The following is a 13666-nucleotide window of genomic DNA, read 5'->3' on the forward strand; positions in this document are numbered from 1 at the left end:
TTACTTGTTGGTAAATACAGATTCTCTCTGTGGCTTTCCGGACATTATTACCAAGGGGTAAATCCTTGTAACAGGCTCAACTCAAAATATTGACAATTCCTCTCCCCCTCCCCAACAGATGCTGTTTGTCCTGCTGACCCAGGGTCCTCATTCATCATCATCTGCGAATCCTGGGTTGACAGCGAATGTCAAAGCCCAAAGGGTGATCAGAGTTTCAGATCAAACCTCAAAGGTCAATCGGAGGTCTAAATCTGAGCCCCAAAGTTCAATCAGAGGTCTAGAAGTCAAGTCCCAATGTTAGGAGCTCAAGTCTGCGGTTCTCTCTGAGCTGCGGCCCAATGCGCACAAAGTCACGAGGTTGCTGGAGGCCATGGAGTATAACCTGTCCTGTGCGGTGGTTGGGTGGGAAAAAACAAGGACTGTGATTTGTTTTGCTGTTGTTGCCTTGTTGCTTGGTGTCTTCTGTTTTGGTGTACTCTCTGTTATTCTGCCAAGCACTGTGCTATGTTGGCACAGGCAAGTATGGCAACACTTGCAGGCTGCCCCCAGCACACCCTTGGGCATGTTGTTTGCTATTGCTGGTGTGTTTGGCAGGTTGAGTTTTACAAAGCTCTCGTCATAATTATCATCAAAGGGACATGACTAGATTGACTTTTGCCTGCATGGCTAATGAAATGGGAGTAGGCTTTTCCAACCATGATTCTTGATGCTGGCCATTCTTTTACCCCAGAATCCCTTTCCTGCATTAGACCCATTTGACATCTAAAGATCCATTGAATATACTCAATGACTGAGTTTTCATGGATCTTTGGAACAGAAAATTTCAAATCTTCATTCCCTTCTCCGTGAAGAAATTTCTTAGCTTTTCTGTGGATAGTCAGTCCCAATTTAAAGAAAGTGACTGTGGAAACACCAGCTCACACATTACTAAATATATTGGAGTTGAATATGGAATTCAGATTAATCTGTCATTAATCATTACCTGTTAATTCTCTATACTTCTGACTGTCTCAGTAAAGCTGCCGTACAATCAAAGACCCCAACCACACCTAACATTTTCTCTTCTCTCCTCTCCCATCGGGCAGGAGATACAAAACCCAGAAAGCACGGTCACCAGGTTCAATGTCAGCTTCTAACCCACTGTTAGAAGTCTATTAAATATTTCCCTAGTACGATAAGATGGACTTGATCTCACAGTCAAACTTGTTATATTTTTTACCTTATTGTACAACTGCACTGCACTTTCTAGCTGTTACATTTTATTCTCTGTTATTGTCTTGCCTTGTTAACCATATAACAATTACAGCACGGAAACAGGCCATCTCGGCCCTTTTGATCCGTGCTGAACGCTTACTCTCACCTAGTCCCACTGACCCGCACTCAGCCCATAACCCTCCATTCCTTTCCTGTCCATATACCTATCCAATTTTTTTTAAATGACAAAATTGAACACTTCTGCTGGAAGCTCATTCCACACAGCTACCACTCTCTGAGTAAAGAAGTTCCCCCTCGTGTTACCCCTAAACTTTTGCCCCTTAACTCCCAACTCACGTCCTGTTGTTTGAATCTCCCCTACTCTCAATGGAAAAAGCCTATCCACGTCAACTCTATCTATCCCCCTCATAATTTTAAATACCTCTATCAAGTCCCCACTCAACCTTCTACGCTCCAAAGAATAAAGACCTAACTTGTTCAACCTTTCTCTGTAACTTAGGTGCTGAAAATTAGGTAACGTTCTAGTAAATCTCCTCTGTACTCTCTCTATTTTGTTGACATCTTTCCTATAATTCGGTGACCAGAACTGTACACAATACTCCAAATTTGGCCTCACCAATGCCTTGTACAATTTTAACATTACATCCCAACTTCTATACTCAATGCTCTGATTTATAAAGGCCAGCATACCAAAAGCTTTCTTCACCACCCTATCCACATGAGATTCCACCTTCAGGGAACTATGCACCATTATTCCTAGATCACTCCGTTCTACTGCATTCTTCAATGCCCTACCATTTACCATGTATGTCCTATTTTGATTAGTCCTACCAAAATGTAGCACCTCACATTTCTCAGCATTAAACTACATCTGCCATCTTTCAGCCCTTATACAATATTGTTCTTATTCTTATTGTTCTTATATACACTTTGTAATATGTAATGATTTTGTTTGTTTGAACAGTACACAAGTTTTGCACTGTTTATCTCAGTACCTATGACAATAATATTCCAATTCCAATTCAAAGCTCCAAATGTCAAAGTTTTGAACCTTCTCTTTGACAAGCCCATCCAAACATATTTCACTCTTAAATTATCTTACCCACAGCACAATATCAGTTATGCAACATGGTACTGTTGCCAAAGCAAATCAAATGATAATGAACTATTGAAAATTTGAAACCCAACCTTGGCAGCAAATGTTTTTCCAACTGTTTTAGAACTTCCATTTAGAATTAATTAACAAAATTATTTATTCTGCGTTCAGTAAAATTGGCAGGGGTCCATTAGGGTTTTGATCTGTCCTTTGATGCAAAGCTTTGGCTTTTTCAAAAGCCTCCATCTGTTTCCCTCCACCCACATTTTGCGGGACTTTAGCCCATTCCCGTTTTCATTTGGGAACTCAGTATCTTTGGAATTTGCTTTGGAGAGGTTTTCAAAGACACGACATGATCGTGTTTTAAAAAGACAAAAGGAAATAAGAGAAAAACAAAATGTTCAGGGATTTAACAGGAAGAATTGCAATTACTTTAATAATTTTAATATTTAAATAAAACACGGTTTGTTTAAATTGTGTCGATTGATTTCCTAGATGTGAAGACTGTGATTTTGGTTGTTTCTGCAATATTAATTGCTCTCTCGTAATATTGCGACATTCTTATTCTGTACAAGTATTGAATCACAGAAAATCTGTGGCACAAAAAGACATCATTTAATCTGGTACAGCACAGGAACAGGCCCTTCAGTCCACAATATCTCTGTCAACATGATACCAAATTAATCTGAGTTGGCTGAGGAGAGCAACCCAGTCTAAAGCCCAATGCTCAGCACTTGGTCCATAACTAAAGTTCCTTAAGTGCACATTCGAGTACATTTAAATGTGATGATGGTTTACACCCTATCCAACCTTTGCAAAAATGGAAAAATATCCAATCCCCAATCCCATCTGTGAAACATTTGCTTCTTCTCCCCTCTAACCCTTTCACCAACAGCTTTAACCCAGGCAACCTGTTCATATTCTATACCTCCACCGTATGGTCCAGGTCAATTTTGATCCGGCCCAAGAATCCCTTCATACCAAGTGTCTATACCAGATTTTTGAACCACAGATCTATTTAGAATGTATAAATAGCCTATCTGATATTAATAAATGGGTGTTTCAGAGATCTAAAATCCATTTCAATAGATACGGGTCAAATTTGACCCTGAACAGCCTCAATGTACAAAAATTTGTAGCACCTGTACAAAAGTATAAATTTTTTTAATATTTTCATTTCTGTGCATTTTGGGTCACTTTAGGAAAAGTCATCAAATTTCGGTTAAAAATGGCATTTAGGGTGATTTTTCTGCTGTCAAATGTCAAAACGGGTCAAATTTGACCCAAACAGTATGTTAGGGTTAAACCCAAGATCCCTGATTTTTTACCCTTCTGCAAGGGAGAGTAGGTCCTTTCTCTCTCATGTCTCTTGGACCCAGTTGACTTTGGGATAACCACATCTACACCAGGTGCACCGGGCTGCAGCTCCTCAGAGAATGTGTTAAGGAACTGGAACTGCAGCTTAATAAACTTCAGCTTATACAGGAAACTCAGGAGTGATATATAGGAGCTTTGTATAACTAATAATTAAGAACACAAGTTGTAGAGATTGGGAAAGTGAGTCGGTAAGTCGCGGAATCAGTTCAGAGTTGAGGTGAATGAAGTCACCCATGCTGGTTCAGGAGCCTGATGGTAATAACTGTTCCTGAACCTGGTGGTGTGGGACCTGAGGCTCCTGTACCTCCTGCCTGATGGCAGTGGCGAGGGAAGACCTAAATGGCAGGGGTCCGTGATGATGGATGTTTCTTTCTTGTGGCAGTGATCATTGTAAATGTGTTCAATGATACGGATTGATTTGCATGTGATGCAGTGGACTGCACCACTTGTCCATTCCTGGGCCTTGGTATTTCAAGTCAAGTCACTTTTATTGTCATTTCGACCATAACTGCTGGCACAGCGCATAGTAAAAATGAGACAATGTTTTTCAGGACCATGGTGTTACATGACACAGTACAAAAAAACTAGACTGAACTACGTAATAAAAAAAAACACAGAGAAAGCTACACTAGACTACAGACCTACACAGGACTGCATAAAGTGCACAAAAAAGTGCAGGCATTACAATAAATAATAAACAGGACAGTAGGGCAAGGTGTCAGTCCAGGCTTCAGGTATTGAGGAGTCTGATAGCTTGGGGGAAGAAACTGTTACATAGTCTGGTCGTGAGAGCCCGAATGCTTCGGAGTCTTTTCCCAGATGGCAGGAGGGAGAAGTGATTGTATGAGGGGTGCATGGGGTCCTTCATAATGCTGTTTCCTTTGCGGATGCAGCGTGTAGTGTAAATGTCCGTGATGGCTGGAAGAGAGACCCTGATGATTTTCTCAGCTGACCTCACTATCCACTGCAGGGTCTTGCAATCCGAGATGGTGCAATTTCCAAACCAGGCAGTGATGCAGCTGCTCAGGATGCTCTCAATACAACCCCTGTAGAATGTGATGAGGTGGGGGGGGGGGGGTGGGAGATGGACTTTCCTCAGCCTTCGCAAAAAGTAGAGATGCTGCTGGGCTTTCTTTGCTATGGAGCTGGTGTTGAGGGACCAGGTGAGATTCTCCGGCAGGTGAACACCAAGAAATTTGGAGTTTTCTTGCATACCTGAGCATGATGCAACCAGTTGGGATTCTCTCCAGAAACTTGTCAAAGTTTTAGGTCACATGCCAGATCTGTGCAGACTTCTAAGAATGGAGAAGTGCTGTTGAGTTTTGTGTTGGCACATATGTACTGGTCCCAGAACAGATCTTCTGATATAACAATGCCAAGGAATTTAAAGTTACTGAACCCATCCATCTCTGGTCCCCTAATAAGAGTGAACTCATGGACCTTTGGCTTCTTCCTTCTGTAGTCGATAATCAGCTCTTTGGTTTTCTTGGCGTTAGCTGAGAGATTGCCTTCGTGGCACCGTCCAACCAGAAGTGCGAAGTGGTCAGGCAGGAGTTTCTTCAACCGACAGGATAGGAAGCAGGCAAGTGTCTTAGCAACTTCCTGCTGAACAGACAGAGTCTCAGTGCTGCTTTACCAGTTTCACAGCCATGAGCCAAGTAGAAGGAGCACTGAGAGAAAGGTGCAAATCTGAGGTCCAAGCATGAGTCAAGTTTGAGTTGAGGAAAAACTTTTTCACCCAGAGAGTTGTGGATCTATGGAATGCTATGCCTCAGAAGGCAGTGGAGGCCAATTCTCTGGATGCTTTCAAGAAAGAGTTAGATAGAGCTCTTAGAGATAGCGGAGTCAAGGGATATGGGGAGAAGGCAGGAACGGGGTACTGATTGTGGATGATCAGCCATGATCACATTGAATGGTGGTGCTGGCTCGAAGGGCCGAATGGCCTACTCCTGCACCTATTGCCTATTGTCTATAAGTTACAGGTGTATAAAACTTTGGTAAGACCGCACATGAAGTATTGTGTGCAGTTCTGGTTACTTCATTACAGGAAGGAAATGGAGGCTTTGGAGAGGGTGAAAAGAGGTTCATCAGGATGTTCAGGTTATCAATCCTGAAACAGGGTTTCAACCTGAAACATCCACAATTCCTTTCCTTCTGTTGATGCACCTCGACCCTCTAAGCTCCTCCAACAGATTATTTATTGCTCCAGATTCCAGCATCTTCAGTCTCACGCATCTAGCATGCTGCCTGGATTAAAGGGTGTACCTTATAAGGAGAGGCTGGACAAATGGGATTTGCTTTCTCTGAAGTGTCGGGGCTGAAACGAGATCTGACAGAAGTTAAAAAAATTAATGGGCATAGACAGGATAGGCTATCAGGGTCCTTCTCCCAGGGTAGAAATATCAAAAATTAGAGGGTATATTTAAGGTGAGAGGGGAAAATTTTAAAGGAGATGCACAGGGTAACATTTTACACAGAGAGTGTTGAAGCCTGGAATAATTTGCCAGGGGTCACAGTGGAAACAGATAAATAAGAGATTTTACAAAAGAAACAAGAATACACTAAGGAATGGAGGGATAGGGATCATGTGCAGACAGATGGGATTAACTTAATTTAACATCGTGTTTGGCACAGCTATCATGGGTCAACGAACCTGTTCCTGTGTTGTGCTGTGTTCTGTATTCAACACCGTAGTAAAAGTACAACACGATATATACTGCTGTTATTGGTGATGTGATACTTCAAACCTATGCGCTTACGAATATCACCCATTTCAGAAAAATGTCGACTCAGAGGGAGCCTTGGGATTAATTTTCCTGTTAGAAATGTATCTCAGCTATTTGCTGCCTTCTGCTGCTATGAGAATTATATCTGAGTTCCTGGCAGCTGGTCAGGTTACTAAATATAATTAGTTTAGAAATAATTGGTCACGACAATCCATCAGTTTAAAGGAAATATGCTGTAATCATCTGATCACTTAAAGTAACAATTTATACTATACGTAAAAAAAGAAAATAAAGTTCTTCCTGCTGCCGTAGATAGTTGTTTAGACCCAGTCATCACAGACGTTTAATTAATATTTATACTGTGAACTGGGTTTAATTTCCTGGATATACTTCAATACTTTGTTATTTCAGCAGTCAGCAGAGCAAGAGAAAAAAACAGGTAGAATTATCGGAACTGAACTGAACTGAACTCATTGGATGAAAAATTCATCAGCTGGATGCCAGTATAATCGATCTTCCAGAAATCCTGTTTCTCTGCTCTCCCTAGAAAGGTCCAAATGTGATTCAATGGTATGCCGCTGTTTTCCTGGGACGGTTGCCTCATCGTACAGCCGCTGACCTCACACAGTGCCGGATCTGAAATGGCTGTACTAGTTACCACCTAAAAGGTAAAAACGATAAATAACGGCCATGAAGTAACGGGTGAATTTCTTTCAATGTTTCAACACTCCAGATTTAAACTTAACAAAATCTGACTCTTGCAATCTTCTGTTTGATTGCATTAAAACTGTAGTTTTTACAGAGCTTTCATTTTACTATTGAGAAGTAAGTCCCACTCTGATAATATTAAGATACTTGTATCAATTCATATCTCAGACTTGCTCATTTTTTTCCAATATATGTGCTCAGACACAAACATATTTGTATTCATATACCACCTCCTGAAGTAACATGAATTACCATTAGAGAAAGAAAGTTATCCTTGTAAAGTTCAGAGACAATATATCCAGAAATATACAGTACATTGCATTGTAAATGAAATTCCTTAATGCTTTGCACATGCACTCATGCCATTTTTGTTTAAAGTAGTTTGAACAATATTGTGGAGGATTATTTTGGATGTTATTACCAGGAATGGCACCACTTGGGATGTATTTTCCAAGAGCACACGGAGAACCAGATGTATCCTGTCTGCAATCCTCCAATATGTGTTTTAGGAGTCACAGTGGCAGTTCGAAAATGAAAGGGCATTCAGAATTTCACAGCCCTTCGGTCATCCCGCAGGTGAACAATTGCCAAGACAGCACAGAATTAAACAATCTCAGAATTCTGTCAGACAGTGCCTGGTTTTTTGATGCCACGTGACCAGAACCCTGCTCCTTCACGTTATCAAGGCTGGGCACACAGGTAACACAGGCTGACCTCATTCACGGTATGGGTGATGAGGGGAAGCATGAAAGACAACCCAGTGCCACCAACACAGTGCAGGAGCACGGTGTGTTACACGACGCATCCAGGCCCGCCAGCTTCCAGGGTTTGGATGCTCTAACTCTCCGGCGTATGGATAGCTGGGGCGGCCTCTTTAAAGATTCAGGACCATCCTGCTAATTGGCAATCATGTTTTCGATGCCAAGAATTAAGCATTTAAAGAGGACCTGAACAGAGCCTCTGTGCTCAATCATAGCGTTTAGCTTGTGCTCAGCTCCTGTTATAGTTTTATACCGTGTGTCGATCCTTGCCTCGGATACTCCAACATTTGGGTCCTAACCATCCTAGTCAAGGTCTCTTGTGCCAGTACGATTCAGCCAACGTGGATCCAGCGGGGTATCAGAATCTTTCGCCCACTGTGGCCAGCCACAGCAAGAGGATTTCCAGATTTCCATATTCCACCTGTGGAGAGATTTGACGGTAAATCAGGTTCTTACCGTTGCATCCTCACCCAATGTTCATTAGTGTCCAATCTCCAGCCATCCCGGTTCCCTTCGAAGCACGGAAAGATGGCCTTCCTCATCTCTTCTGATCGGAAGAGCCCTGGCCTGGGCCACCGTGCATTGGGATTGCCACTCAGAGATTTGCTCTGATTTGGAGGAATTCATGGCCGCCATGAGGAAGGTGCTTCATCCAGAGCCAGCTGAGCCTGGGACCACCTGATGAGAATTCGACAGGTTGGTCAGTCAGTGGCTGACTATGCTATCGAATTTCGGACCTTGGCCCAACAGAGCGGGTGAAAAGCAGAGGCCTTGGCAATTCTATGCCGCCACAGGCTCTAAGATGAACTGAAGGATGCCCTCGCCTTGGGAGGGCCGGCAGAAGACTCAGAGGTTCTGGTTGACCAGTTCATTCTTCACAGTAATCATCTGGCAGAGTGAAAGTGAGAGTACTTCAGAGGTCAAAGAGAGCTGGTCTGAGCCTGGCTTCAACACATCGCAGCTCCACTCTCTGACCTCAGACCATGATCAACCTGTCTCCTGCTCGAGATCCTGTCCAGACCATGCAGGCTGGCTGCACTGGACTCTCTGCCAATGAGCGGTCAGGCGTCGGAGTCAAAGTTGTTGCTTCTAAAGCACATCTGAGGCTGCAACTGATGAGAAACCACTAAGACAATCCAGTGTTGGGCGGGCTGTGACGGTAGCAGCCTTTATATGCAATCTCATGGATTCTCGTTTCTTGCTGAAGGCCGAGATCACCTGGGGTAAGAACCAATTGCAGGACTCTGGAGCAGCAGATAATTTTCTGGCCTTAGGAATTGCCCGTCAGCTCAACATACTATTGAGAGTTGAGCCAGTCCTTGCCCACAGCTGTCTTGGACAGCCACCCGCTAGGGTCCAGGCAGATCCAGCAACAGACTGTGGTTTTGCAGATATGGATAGGGGATCATGTGGAAGACTTTAGTTTCTACATTATTGACTCACCACTCATTCCCCTGATCCTTGGGTACCTTTGGCTGTCCCAGCATAACCCATTGGCGGACTTGAGGGAGGGCAGAATAGTTGCTTGGTTTAGTCATTGCAAGACGGTATGTTTGCAGCATATGTTGTTTCAGAAGATTCTCCCGGAGACCACTGATCTACAAGGGGGCGGCCTTCGGAGTGAGGTAACCTGAAGTGTCCCGGAGACCTAGACCTGCCCTTAGTGAAAGACAAGCCGGTCCCGGCCAACAGGACTGTGCGTATCCCGACCCTGTCTGGTTAGAACAGTGCGGGAACTGGAGAGAGGGAATGTCTAGTTCAGGAGATGGGCAAGGAGGTACCCGAGCAGTCTGGAATTCTTGTAGCTAAGCCTAAGGAATCCAGCCACCAGGACCCAAGGAAAGGAAGGACTGGTATACGCAGACCGTTGGAACATAGTCGTGGGGGCACAAAGGCTATTTGTAACAACTGGCTGTCATTTCCTGAGGATATATACAAGGATTTGGACTCCGATTTGGCTACTGTTTCTACAAATGAGTTTTGTGAACCTAGAGAGGGGACTCAGAGGTCTGTCGAATCACCCCTGCCGCCTAAGAAGTCTCGAGAGTATCTTTAAAGGAAGGTCCAGAGGAGATTGCAACACTCAAACTGGTCAAAATCTCTTCCATCTACAAGGACTTGGAGGAAGTCTTCAGCAAGTGAAAGGCCTTGACTCTTCCTCCGCATTGATCCTACGACTGTGCTGTAGACCTGCTGCCTGGTACTTGTCCTCTGCAGGGTTAATTATACACACTCTCAGGCCCCAGAGAAAAGCTCAACGGAAGAGCCATGGGCTTCGTTCGGCCCTCCACCTCACCAGTTGCTGTAGGCTTCTTCTTCATATGAAAGAAAGATGGGAGCCGATGACTATGCATGGATTACATACTCTCCATAAGTACACCTTATCCTGATCTTCTCAAAGTCCATAGAGGAGCTTATCGCTCACATCAGGGACATTTTAAAGAACCTCCTAGGCCATGGACTTTATGTCAAGCTGGAGAAGTCAGAAGTTCACGTGACAACAATTTCATTTTTGGGTTTCACCATCTCCATTGGCAATCTCCAGCTGGACCCTACCAAGACCCAGGCAGTCAGAGACTGGCCACCATCATCCAGTGTCACGTACAAACACGCTGGATGAACTCAGCCGGTCGGGCAGCATCCATTGAAATGAGCAGTCAACATTTCGGGCCGAGACCCTTCATCAGGACTGAAGAAGGAGGGGGCAGAAGGTGGGAAGAGGGTCGAAAACCAATCAGAGGAACAATCAAGGGGTGAGAGAGGGGAAGCAGGGAGGGGATAGGCAGCAGAGGTGAAGAAGGAATCTAAGGGGAAAGCACTATGGGTAGTAGAAGAAGGCAGAATCATGAGAGAGGTGATAGGCAGTTAGAAGAGGAGACAGAGTGAAAGTGGGATGGGGGAAGGGAGAGGGAGGGAATTACCGGAAGTTGGAGAATTTGATGTTCATACCAAGGGGCTGGAGACTACCCAGACGTTATATGTGATTTGTATGTGTTGATTTGACCACAGCATCTGCAGTATACTTTGTGTTTATCATCCAGTGTCAAACAAGTCCAGTGATTCCAGGGGTTTGCAATCTTCTACCAGAAGTTCGTCAGGAAATTCAGCTCGGTGGCAGCTCTGCTGACGGTGCTAACTAAGAAATCCATGGGCCCTTTTGTCTGGACTACCAAAGCAGAGGCTGCTTCTGCAGAGCTCAAACAACAGTTCACATCAGCTCCCATCTTGCTTTCACTACCCTGGACCTTCCCTTCATCACGGAGGTGGACACCTCAGACATTGGAGAGGGTGCAATGTTGTCTCAACAGTCACCTTTGGACAGTAAACTGCAGCTATGTGCGTTCCTCTCCAGGTAGCTAGAAATTAGCTCTATTAACACACACAAGCTTGGTTTCAATTGCTGTCAGTATCAGAATTAGCAAATAAGCAAGTACAATCGACAATTCTATAAGAACCCAAACTGTCCCCACTTGTATAGGTTTTGAGATTATTATTTCCATTTACACAACACAAGCCTCTCAAAGTTCACAAGTAACAATTATAAAGCACACTCAGTGCAAATTGCTTTCAAAGCTCAATACCATATTGCTGACATTTTTCATGGCACTGAATAGGCAAATGTTCACATCAGGCCACTATAAATTACATTGATGCGTAGGAAGGTGGAGATCCTTTGAATGGCAATTCTGGTGCTTTCTTTGCATCCTCCTCGTATAATGGCATCTTCATGATATCTGTGTTTGCTGGTAGCTGGCTTATTGATTTTTCAGTTTACCTCCCTGCAAAGATGCCTCCCGGGAGCGAAGATCAAGTAGAGTGTCCACCAGGCTGCTCTGTTGTTCCAAATCCTTAATAAACTTGAAGCATCAGCATACAGCATTGATTAAATACCACTTCAAAAGCATCTCTGTTAAGAACATAAGTGAATACATAACCATTGCTTTGCTGGAGTCTGGGCCAGAAATAACATCTCTTTCTGGGAAATTAAACACATTTTGAACATAATGCGTGATACGTACATATTCTGGTAGCTCAACAAAGATGCCAAGTACTTCTATGCAATAGATGATGAAGTCCACTGCCAGGTAAATTATGAATGGAATCAGAAAATGTGTATAGTACTTAATAATTCCGTAAACTCCTAAGCCACTGACAGCAGTCAGGGAAATATCAAGAATAAGAGATGCACAACTGTCCACTCTGTGAAAAGCACATTGGAATCAGGAGCTTCTTGTGGTTAAGTTCTTGAGGTTCTTGTGGCTTTGGAGGAATGGCATTACTGGCTTGAGGGGGCCAATACCCTTTTATCATTTGGTTAGACCACAAGAACTTGGTTTATATTTAGGAGGCCAAGATACTGATTTCCAGGCAGCCCAGGTGGCCTCTGTTCTTTAACTGTTTTAATTTCATCCTGACCTGTTGACCAGGGTCAAAGAACCAGAAACGAGATGCTTTTTTTGACAAACCCAAATAAGAGAGACAGCCTACTACCATTTTGCCCCAGGCCGAGGTGGTGGTGCCAATTCATTGCAAGGGGAGATTCCTAACAACAGTCCTCCGGGTCAGCTGTTTGTCCCAAGATCCCCCCCCCCCCCCCCCCCAGTCCCAGATACTCCAATGGGGGCATTCATCGAGAAGGACCACTCACACAGGGAATGTCAGGACTCTCAAGTCTATCAAGAGTAGGTACAGTATAGGTGCCCCGGAATGGCAGAAGAGGTTTTGCTGTATGTGCAGGCATGTGAGGAACAAGGTGCCCTGTACCTGACTACAAAGGCTCCTCCACCTCCTTTCTGTTCTGGAAAGACTATGGGCACACATCTCCATGGACTTTGTCATGGGTTTTCCACCAGCCAGGTGGAAAAGCATCATCATGGTAATTATCGATTAGTTTTCAAAGACCTGCAAGTTCACTGCCTTGGATAAGCTACCATCTGTGATAGAGATGGCTGAAATTGCCCTGGACCAGGTCTTCAGGATCCATGGATTCCTGGTGGACATCGTCTTGGATCATGGTCCACAATTCACATCATATTTCTGGAAGGCATTCTGTAAGCTGATTGAAGTCACAGCAAGACTTTCCTCTGGGTTTCAGCCACAGTCCAATGGCCAGGCAGGGCAGACCAACCAAGATTTTGAATGAACCATAGCCTCAGAAAGCCCTGACGAGTGGTGCAATCATTTGACGTGGGCAGAGTCTGTCCACACCTTACAACATTAGGCACACAAGATGTCTCCATTCGAGTGCCAGATTGGTTTTCCTCCACCACTCTTCCTGAAACAGGAGCACAAGGCCGGGCTTCCTGCAGCCAAAGATCTTGTTCAATGCTGCAAGCAGAAATGGCAAGAGAGATTTTGCTGGCCTCTACCCAGCCAGCTAATCGCAGGAGAAGATAGGGACCCGTTTTGCAGCCTGGGCAACAGGTCTGACAGTCCGCTCAAGATATGCCTGCCTGGGAGGAGTCTAGAAAGTTGGTGCCAAAGTTCAGCGGACCCTTCAAAGTCCTGAGGAAGGTAAACCCGGTGACTTACACCTTGCAACTCCCCAAGACCCTAAAGATCAATCCTATCTTCCACATCTCTAAATTAAAACCTGTTGGCACCAGTCCCTTAGCCCCACTACCATCAGCCCCGCCACCACCTAGGATTATTGATGAGGGACAGTTCTTCACAGTGAGCAGACTTTGGGACTCACAAACTGTTCTTCAGGGTGTTCGGCAATACCTCATTGACTGGGAAGGATTTGGACCCGAGGGAAGGTGCTGGGTGCCTGGAAAAGACAT

At 44.3% G+C, this 13666-nt stretch overlaps 1 long non-coding RNA gene across 1 annotated transcript in view; it reads left to right on the top strand.

Moving 5' to 3' along the window:
* The first annotated feature begins 6965 nt into the window (after positions 1-6965).
* The window catches only part of LOC140730061 (uncharacterized), a 33049-nt gene continuing 26348 nt past the window's right edge, over positions 6966-13666 (top strand). Inside the window, exon 1 of the long non-coding RNA XR_012099498.1 lies at positions 6966-7082. This is a non-coding gene — a long non-coding RNA (uncharacterized lncRNA). The remainder of the gene's footprint in view (positions 7083-13666) is intronic.

The sequence above is a fragment of the Hemitrygon akajei genome, chromosome 7, assembly GCF_048418815.1.
Source record: "Hemitrygon akajei chromosome 7, sHemAka1.3, whole genome shotgun sequence".
Classification (NCBI taxonomy): Eukaryota; Metazoa; Chordata; class Chondrichthyes; order Myliobatiformes; family Dasyatidae; genus Hemitrygon; species Hemitrygon akajei.